This window comes from Pipistrellus kuhlii, unplaced genomic scaffold, assembly GCF_014108245.1.
Source record: "Pipistrellus kuhlii isolate mPipKuh1 unplaced genomic scaffold, mPipKuh1.p scaffold_m20_p_10, whole genome shotgun sequence".
Classification (NCBI taxonomy): Eukaryota; Metazoa; Chordata; class Mammalia; order Chiroptera; family Vespertilionidae; genus Pipistrellus; species Pipistrellus kuhlii.
The window spans coordinates 45,214,846-45,224,693 of NW_023425405.1; the positions used below are offsets into that span (position 1 = coordinate 45,214,846).

Consider the following 9,848-nt stretch of genomic DNA (forward strand, 5'->3'; position numbering starts at 1 on the left):
GGGAGGAATTCCAGCTTCCTATAGATCTTTGCTGACAATCATCCTAGTTAGTAGGGTTAGGAGTGCTTCCTCTCTACTGAGTGGTGGGGGTGAGAGTTCTGGCCTCTGGGGACATCAGAGACAAAGGTGTGACCTCATTGTCACTGGGTGTTGAAGGAAAGTCTTGATTCTTTCTTAGTCTTCTTCTGATAGCGCCTCTGTGGAGAGGAGAAAAAGGGATGCTCTTCATCCCTGCAGGTAGTAGTGGGGGATGATGCTCTATCCATGGTCTCCACTGAAGGGGACACTCCTTACTGCTCAGTGGGAATGGAGGTCCCACTTCTCAAATTGACCTTTTCTGACGCCACTTGGGAAGGCAGCTTGGGGCACTTTCTGATAGCCTGGATATCATTTTTGTTCAGTCTTTTCTAATGTGAGGGGCAGAATCTGAGGCACAGTTTCTCTGCAGTGTTTGGCTGAAGTGCAATTTATTGTTGAAAGTGTTTTTTTCTAGCTAAGCTGCCGATTCAATTTGGCTAGAGAGAACAGGTGTTTGCTGTGGTTATTTTTGTCTGCTCCTCTTTGTATCGCCACGTTGCCACCTTTCTAGCATCCAGTCTAAGATATATGAGACAAAAGTAAAACCTGGAGAATTTAACATAGAGGTTTTTCTCCTATTGTCTCAGTCTCAAGATCTTTAGTTGGCCTTCCTCATTTTCTCCACCTTTGAGTCTTGTTATTTTTGTTTTACATACAAGGTCCAGGAGTCGTAGTTATAATTAGTGGAAGGAATATGAAAAACAAACAAACAAACAAACAAACAAAAAACACATCTAGTTCCATTACTCTGAGAATGTAAACCCAAAGATAAATTTATTTTTTCAATTCAAATTTGTAACTTTTATTATAAATTTTGTCAATGAGGACAGTGAGACTATTTGATGGGAGTCTCATATGACTTTCAGCATCCAATTTTAGTGGTTTTTAAACTTTGTTTTATAGCATTGCATTGGAAAAACTCTGCTTGACACAAATAGCAGTTACCATAATATCCTTTTTTATTTTGCCTGACTAATAGACCACATCTCACCTGCTGCCTATTTTGATAGGCAAAGATGGATTAGATCACACTCACGTCTATATATTAACATATTGTGTGTGGCTATTTTTGCAGTACAATGACAGGTTGAGTAGTTGTGACAGAAGCTTTATGATGAACGACACTGAAAATATTTACTACTTGTGCTTTAAAGAAAAAGTGTGGCCGGCTGGTATGGGTCAGTGGTTGAGCATCAATGCATGAACCCAGAGTCCAGGTCAGGGCACATACTGGGTTATGGGCTAGATTTCCCAGCAGGGGCATGCAGGAGGCAGCCCAGCAATGTTTCTCTTTCATCAATGTCTCTATCTCTCTATCCCTCTCCCTTCCTCTCTTCCTCTCTCTAAAATAAATAAAAACATTTTTTTTTTATTTCCCCAACCCTATTTATTTATTTTATTAAAAATTTGGCACTTTATATGTAATGGAACTGTTTCAGCTAATTTTCCTCCACTTCTCTACCATTCTGGGCATCAGCTATACCTATTTTAAATGCTTTACTTTCTCATGATACTAGTATGTAATTACAATCCTGAAGTTAGGATAAAGAAAAATAGAATAATTTATTTCAAAGATGCATTTCCCACTAGATTCAATAATTCATTATTTTAGTCAATAAGTGAATTCTTAGTCATTGTTCCCCCCCCCCCCCCCATAATCTTATACATTCAATATTGTCAAAGAAAAAAGTAAATGTCTCAGTTGAAAAGACAAAATTTCCCATTAGGCCATTTATTAAGACACTTTAGTCTAAAATATTAAATTTATTTAATTATACTTTATAATCTCAGTTGAAGCACAGTAGTATTCAGACTCTTGATTACCCAATGGAATTTTACTGAGCTACCTGCAAATGAGTGCAACTATGCCATAGGTGAGAAATATGCTAAAGGAGAAGGGAGAAGCCATGAGAATAACTTTTTCTTCCCTAAGACTATACAGTAAATTTGAGGAGTAAGTGGGAAATTGTTATGGCTAGAAAAAGATTGAAGCCTGGAGACATTGATAGGGGATGAGTTTAGACAGGTGGCCATGGGCCAGTACATGTAGCACCTCAGATTGTACTCTGAATAAACTGAGCAGCCACTGGAAGCTTTGAGGCAGAGGAAAAAGATGATTGAATTGAAGGTTTGAAAGGAACACTGTAACCAATATGTGGAGAATGGGCATAAGGAAGTAAAATAAGAGGGATGCCAGTTTAGGAAGCTATTGCAATAGTCCAAGCAAGAAATAATAATGATTTGGTTGGGGGTAGTGTGTGATAAAAACTTTACTGGCATTGGTTCCTGGTTTTTGGGTGGTTGCCTCTAAATCCTTGGCATTTTCTGGGTGATAGAAACATCTTAGTTTATATGATGGACTCTGGTAATTTATACTGACTTGGCCCCTCCATTGGATAAGCTAGCAAGATGACTCAGAATGGGGGCTACTTAGGCCCAAAAGAGCAACCGTTTAATTCGAGTACTGGGTTTTTCAGGCACATGTAAGTAAGTCTGACCCCTAGGAAAGAAAGGGATCTAGAGCTTGAGTTCACTCATTTGGCCATTGATTCAATCAATCATGTCTATAACGATACCCCAATAAAAACTCTGGACACCAATGCTTGATACTGAAATGTGTGTGGAGAGATTTTATGAGAGGGTATGCTAGTAAGAATGCTGTCATATTTGGAGATTCATATTTGCTTTTGATATTATGATGTGTTTTCCCTTGGAAGCAAGGCAATATATTTAAAAAGTTGGTGGTCATGAAAATAAAATAAACAGAGTTTCCAGCACTTTTGTGGATGTAGGAACTTCCCATAATATTGCCATATTTATATTTGCACTTAATGAATACTAGAGTATTTACAGTGTGATTCTGGCCACATTTCTGTACATTGCAATGCCTTCAAGTTTTAAAACATATGAGTGTACTTTTATTGAAGTCGGTGAACACTATGCTTTCCAATAACTACATTGTCACTTAAAATTAGAAAATTTGAAGCACTCCTGACCTGACAATGCCATGGTTTTAAAAAGATTCATGTGTAAATGTCAAATCACAAAGTACTATACTTATATGAAGTGATTGCTTAGACTGGATGTTCAAAGAAGTGCATAAAGCTTCAAAGAATAGGTAGATATTAATTTACACAAAAAATTATGGAGTTCAAAACTTTAACTGAAAAATTCTAAAAAGCATGGGAATAGCATTGGATAAGCAAACTCTAGCAGCTCGTGATAAAACATTATAGATGTTTAAAGTCACTTTAGAGTGACTCCAATAAGGTTTAGAATCACCAATTAAGAGCAGAGGACAAGTTGTGAGCCACAGAAGAAAAGAAGCCAGAGTAATTAAATCTTTGCACTAGGTGTGTGTACATAGAATAAAATAGTTTCAGGCCCCAGACAACTCCATGACAAACGACAGAAAAGAACCTGTAATTATCAATTATAATGTCTTTCAGCAAAAAATATTTTAGAATGTGAAGATACCATGGCTAGTTTTATGAATTCATTTTGGGCAGCAGTAGATTTTTTTTAATAAGATAATTATATGTTGCATTTGGATTTTCCCCAAACTCTTTCAAAGATTTATATGAAACCAGCCAAAAGCTTGATGATTTGTCAGCAACTGCATATTGTTGGACATTTAAGAGCAGTATACAGAGCTTATCTAACATAAAGGAGCTAAAGAAATACATTCTTTTGCATTGTGTGTATGCAAAATATATATGTTTGCAATATATATATATTGCATACACACATATATACACACACACAAGGCAAAATATATGTTTGCTATATATATATAATTATACATATATATATATAGCAAACATTGGAATTAATTGAATGATTCAAATGTATAAAAATCACAGGACTAGCCATTTTTAAAATTGTCATCACTTTGATTTTCAGGTCATTAAAGGACATTGAATTACATCAACTAGAGTCAGGCAAGAAGACTATACTCATTCTGAATCTGTAAATAGATATGAGCTAATTGGCCTAACTGGCTAAGATCTCAATGTTATTTAAAAGGCATGGACACTTTCTTAAATAAACTATTAAAAATGGTAGGGAAGTTATTTTGAATATATATATATATATATATATATATATATATATATATATATATAGCAGAGAGCATAGCAGTTATTTAGGTTTATCTGTAGATGTTGGTTATTGCTCCTCAGGACCTGGGGTAGTATTTAATCAAGACATATCAGGGCACACTGCTATGAGTAAAAAAGTTGTAAGAAGTAATTTGGCCTCTTAAGAAGTTTACGGTCATGTGGAAAGTGTAAGACGTATTCACATGAAATATAGTTTATGCAAGACAGTGCGATTGCTAGGCAGAGTTATAACAAGAAATATCTCTGCCCTGAGAGAACAAGGTAAAAATTGTTTACGTAATGTAAGTTGAGCTGGCCCTGAAGATTATGTCACAGCTGAATATGATAAGAAGAAGGGTGGCTCTGACAAAGACAAAGGATCAAGCAAAGGTTGTGCATGATTGTAATTGGCAAGCAGACATATTTCCCAGGACGTTTGATATGTGTGACCCAGCAGTAAAAATAAGATTGGGTTTGGTGTGGGGGATATTAAATGCCAGACTGAGAGAAGTATGGATCTTAACATTGTAGTAATATTTTCATTTGGCTTCTGAGTCAGTCCCTTCATAAATCAAAACGTATACTTAAGTTCTGGAGCAATTAAAAATCAGTGAACTTGTGGACCTGAAAATAGCCGTTGTTTGTTACATACCTCTTCTCTTTGACCTGAGAGGAGATTTTGCAAAAGCAAGCTGATGGGGAAATGTAAAGCAGTTGGTTAAAAACAATGCTATAAAAAAATTTCCATCAGGCTTGGGACTGAATTCAAGTCTGGGAAAGAGGATTCCTGTCTGCTGAAACATCTCCTGGGGCGGGGGGGGGGGGGGGTCCTCAATCCCACCCCGCAGGACATGGCAGGGCATGGTGGATATCTGTGATTTTCCTCCAGCACCCTTCCTTGTACTTCACTCCAGTCTAACTTTTCTCATTGTAGGTGATTTGTCAATGCCCATGAAAGTACCCTGTGACCTTGTCTGGCCAGAAGATGGTCACATGACCCAAGATGAATCAGAGTCCCTGTCCTTGGAACTTAGCAGAGTGCCACACTAGCAAGACTCTGAGGCAAAATACCCCAATTTGTGACATTCTGGCCATTCGTCTCTGGTACCTAGCCTCCAGGAACTGTTCTTGCTGCACACCGGGGCTCTGGCTTTTCCATTTTCTCTTCACAGGCCTCCAAGATATTCATTTGTTGCTTAGGTTTTCCACAGAGAGTTCCCATCGCTTGCAACTAATGTTACCGACTGGTACCAGGCAACTTCTAATAACGGTGCGGGGATTTTAGTATGACTTGCTGTAGTTGGTGGGTTATACTTTTGTCCCCACTAATGTCTTATAGGTAAACAATCTAATTCATGATCTTAAGACAGTTAAGTGAGCATCATTAAAAATTAAACTGAAACAACAGATAAAAAATAGGACCAGGATAACCCTAGCCAGTTCTCTTAGTGGTTTGAGCATTGGTTCCTGGACTGAAGGATCTCTTGTCAAGGGCATGTATGTCCCTCAGTTGCAGTCTCGATCCTGTGCCAGGTAGGGGCACTTGCTGGAGGCAAAAAAATCAATGTTTTTCTCTCCTGGTCCCCTCCCTTCCACTCTCTCTAAAAATCAATGCAAAAATATTGCACACACACACACACACACACACACACACACACACACACACTTGTGTGAGGATTAACAATAAATAAGTAAGTAAGTAAGTAAATAAATAAATAAATAAAAAGACCAAAATATAGGTCTTATCCTACTTATGATATTTTTATTTATTGTGTAAAACTTCAGATAACTAGCTCTGTTTTGTATTTTGATTTCTTTTATTTAGAAGTAAAAAGGAATGGGCTGGTCATTAAGCAATCATCTCTTTCTATGAAATTTTGAATATGGCACTGTAAGGTTCTGGGATGGTGGTTTGCGGTCTTGGGAATTTATCTAGCCTTATAGTTCAAGTTTTTATGAACTGGAAAAAAAAATTGATGAGGCCATTACTGTAGCGAGGTAATCAAGGTGTGGTTATTTCTTCACATTTTACGGAATCATTATTTTTCTATAGTGAATAGAGGCAAAAAATGAAAGTAAATAACAAACATTCAACAAAATACTTACATAGAAAAGCATAAGTGAATGGCACAATTCATGACTTGAGTCCTTAATCTACAATACTAACATCATGAAGACAATAAAATAAAACCATTTTATTTCTATGATTGTTAGAATAGTATTTTATAGTATAGGATAAAAAACTGCTATGTATGACTTCAGAGTAATTATTAAATCACTTAACCTTGTGCTATAAGACAAATGTTAACCAAAGAAAGGAGAGGCTGCTTTGAAATGACTAAATGGGATAATGCAGTATTGGCACAAAGCCACTAGAGGGTGAAATGAAAAATGCTGCTCAATTTCTTATGAAAATATTTCCCTAAAACACTTCATTTAATCAATACATGACAATTTACTGTAATTAAAGGCACTATGTCTCTTCATGTAATTTTATTATATGAAAATAGTCATGCTTATTCTTTGTGATAACTTATAAAGATGATTTGATGATTTGATTTGAGCCAGCTAACCAGAAATATAGCTTTTCCAAGTCTTTATTTACTGTGACAAACATTTTGCTACCTACTTTAAAGAGATTTATTTGAAAACAAACCAAAAGCTAAAACCACATTAGGTTTTAGTTATTACAATTTTTTATCACATATTAATCCAGTAGATTTAATTTAATCAAATAAACCAATACTTAATTTAAATGTGTGAAGTCTGTTATCAAAGCATAACCACACACTGTGATAGAAGAGAGATGGTGCAATGCATTTATGAAAACTGTTTAGATTGAGTAGAATCAACAATAAATTTCAAACTCACCTTTCAAATATCAAAAAGTCTCACTAGCTTCTTTCAAGCATCTCCATTTTATACACAAATTAGATCTATTTAAATCAACTTCAATGTTTACAACTAGGCACCATTTACTTTTTCAAAACCATCAACTGCTGTTGTAAAACATATGCTCTTCTGAGTATATGATTCCTTTTCAAATTCTAAAACCATTAATTTCATAGATTCCATGTTACTGTTTTTGATGAAGAACGTGATGGTGACAGTGGCTGACGTTACTGAACCAGGCACTGTTCATAGTCCATAACTGCCTCATGCAACTTGCCCCAAACTATTTTGACTGTGCAATATGAATTAACGAATCCAATCCTCAGAACAAACCTAGAAGGTAGGTACAATTATTATTTCAACTCTACAGCCAAAAAGTTAAGAAATAGAAGTTTAACAACTTGCTCAGAAACTCATGCCAGTAAATAATAGGAGGGTCAGGATTTTAACTCCAGCAGTTATATATTGATAGGCTTTGGCTACAATTTTATAAAAGGACAGTGGACCCTAGAACAACACAGGGAATAGGGAACCAACCACCACACAATTGAATACCCATATCTACCTTTTTACTCCGCCAAAACATAGTTGTTTCTTGGTATCTGTGTGGGGATCCAGGAACCCGTCTCCATTTATAGACTCCAAAATCCAAAGATGCTCAAGTCCTCCATATAAAATTGCATAGATCAATGCATACAGAAAGCCCTTGCACCTGCAAACTCCCCAATGGATTGAAAACAGTACAGGTATTTATTGAAAAACTTTGTGTATAAATGGACCTGAGCAGTTCAAAGCTGTGTTGTTCAAAGTTCAACAATAATTTAAGTTCTGTTACCTGGAAACAACAGATTATTAAAGTTATTTGGAACCCAGGTCTACATTCATCTGACACCAGCTGCCTTCACCATGTCGCTGTGGAAGTTCAACTCCAAAGACAGCAGCCATATATTTGAGGTACACTGGTGTAGAAGTTGGTGCCATATCTGCCCTAGCCGCCAATGTGGGCCCTCTGAGTCTGTCGCCCAAAAAAGCTTGGTAATGACTTTGCCAAAGCAACCCGTGATTAGAAGGGTCTTAGTATTACAGTGAAACTGACCATTCAGAACACACAGCCTGAGATTGAAGTAGAATTGCAGATTGACTGACAGAAAGAAGCAAGAAAACATTAAGCACTGGAGAAATATCACTTTGACGAGATTGCCAACATTGCCTACAGATGCAGCACTGATCTTTAGCTAGAGAACTCTCTGGAACTGGTAAAGAGATGATGGGACTGCCCAGTCTGCAGTCTGCAATGTTGATGGCTGCCACCCTCATGGTATCATAGATGACACCAGCAGTGGGTGCAGTGGGATGCCCAGCTCGTTAAGAACTACAGAGATCATTGACAAACAAAAAGTCCTCAAGTTCTCATCTATTGCGATGCAATCTCAAAGTTTATACATACTTGGGATTATTATGCATTTCTATATCTTAAATTCACATGATTTAAAAATATAATTTATCTCAATGATATTGCATATCTAAAAATCCTGTTTTCTAAATTAGCAAAATATATTTTAATTTCATGCCATTTCTAATTGGTGTATATAATATTGCTCCAGATCTCAAAAAAATTGACCGACATTTCCCCCCCTCAATTTTCACATTTGCTTTTGGTCTCCTATAAAAGCTATATTAGTGCATATTTAAATTATTATGATTTCATAATATTGATTTAATTAATATAATATTTTGATTCTTTGATTTTTCCTTTTTACGTAATAATTGTAATGTTGATCATGTTGAAAAGTGTTTTATGTGATAACATGATACTGAGGCAGTTTGATAATGTGAAAAAACACACACCACCTAATGGATTAAGTATCTAAGATATAGATTCTATTTAAGTGAATAGCGATTCACTTAAGTGATATCAAATATGTGACAGTTTTATTAACTTCAGGTTTTGGGGTTTTTTTGCTTTGTTTTTTTTTGCTTGAAAACTGAAGTGATAGTTCATCATGAAGTTTTCTAAAAATAAAAAAATAGCATATTAGATGACATTTTTGCAAATTAAAAAAAATGCAGTTGTGTGTTAATTATCATTGCTATGGTTAGTGTTACCTCAAAATCAGAGATCAGAAAATACATATCAGGAGATGATTAAGAGACATGTGACAGTTTATAATAAGTTCATTTCAAATAACTTAAAAGTTACTGTTTAAAGAAGGTAAATTCTAATTAAATGCTTGAATGTATTTTTGGAAAAAAAAAAAAAAAAAAGCTTATACTTTAGTTCTATAAACTATCCATGAAAGAGTGTAAAGGGGGATACAGTTTGAAAAAGAGATTGGATTCAGATTAGGGTGGGTTTTAAATGTTTAAGACATTTGTCCTTGCTTTAAGAGAAAATTGGACTAACTGAATGTTTTCCAACAGAACTATAATTTAAGAAAGTTAATCTTGTAGCAGTGTTTATAACAGACCAGTTAGGTAAGATCTGTAAAGAAAACTACTTATAACATTGTAGGAAACAGATTTAGAATGCCTGCATGTATATGCAAAGTATGGATCCTAACTTTCATAATTTGCTTCAAAATAAAAAATAATAGTAAATTAAATTAAATAGATGAGTGTAAATTTTGTCTATATTCTCATTTATTACAAATAATATAAGCTAATTTACAAGCAAGTTGTCTAGAGCAGTTAAATGATGTATCAAAAGATCCTACTCAACCCAGCCTCTGTGGGTTGGTGGGGTGGGTGAAATGTAGGGATGTGTGAAATAGGTGAAGG

General features: G+C 35.5%; 1 pseudogene; it reads left to right on the forward strand.

Annotated features, from left to right (window-relative positions):
* Nucleotides 1–2,487: 2,487 nt before the first annotated feature.
* On the forward strand, nt 2,488–8,570 carry LOC123651995 (annotated as a pseudogene).
* The last annotated feature ends 1,278 nt before the right edge of the window (nt 8,571–9,848 follow it).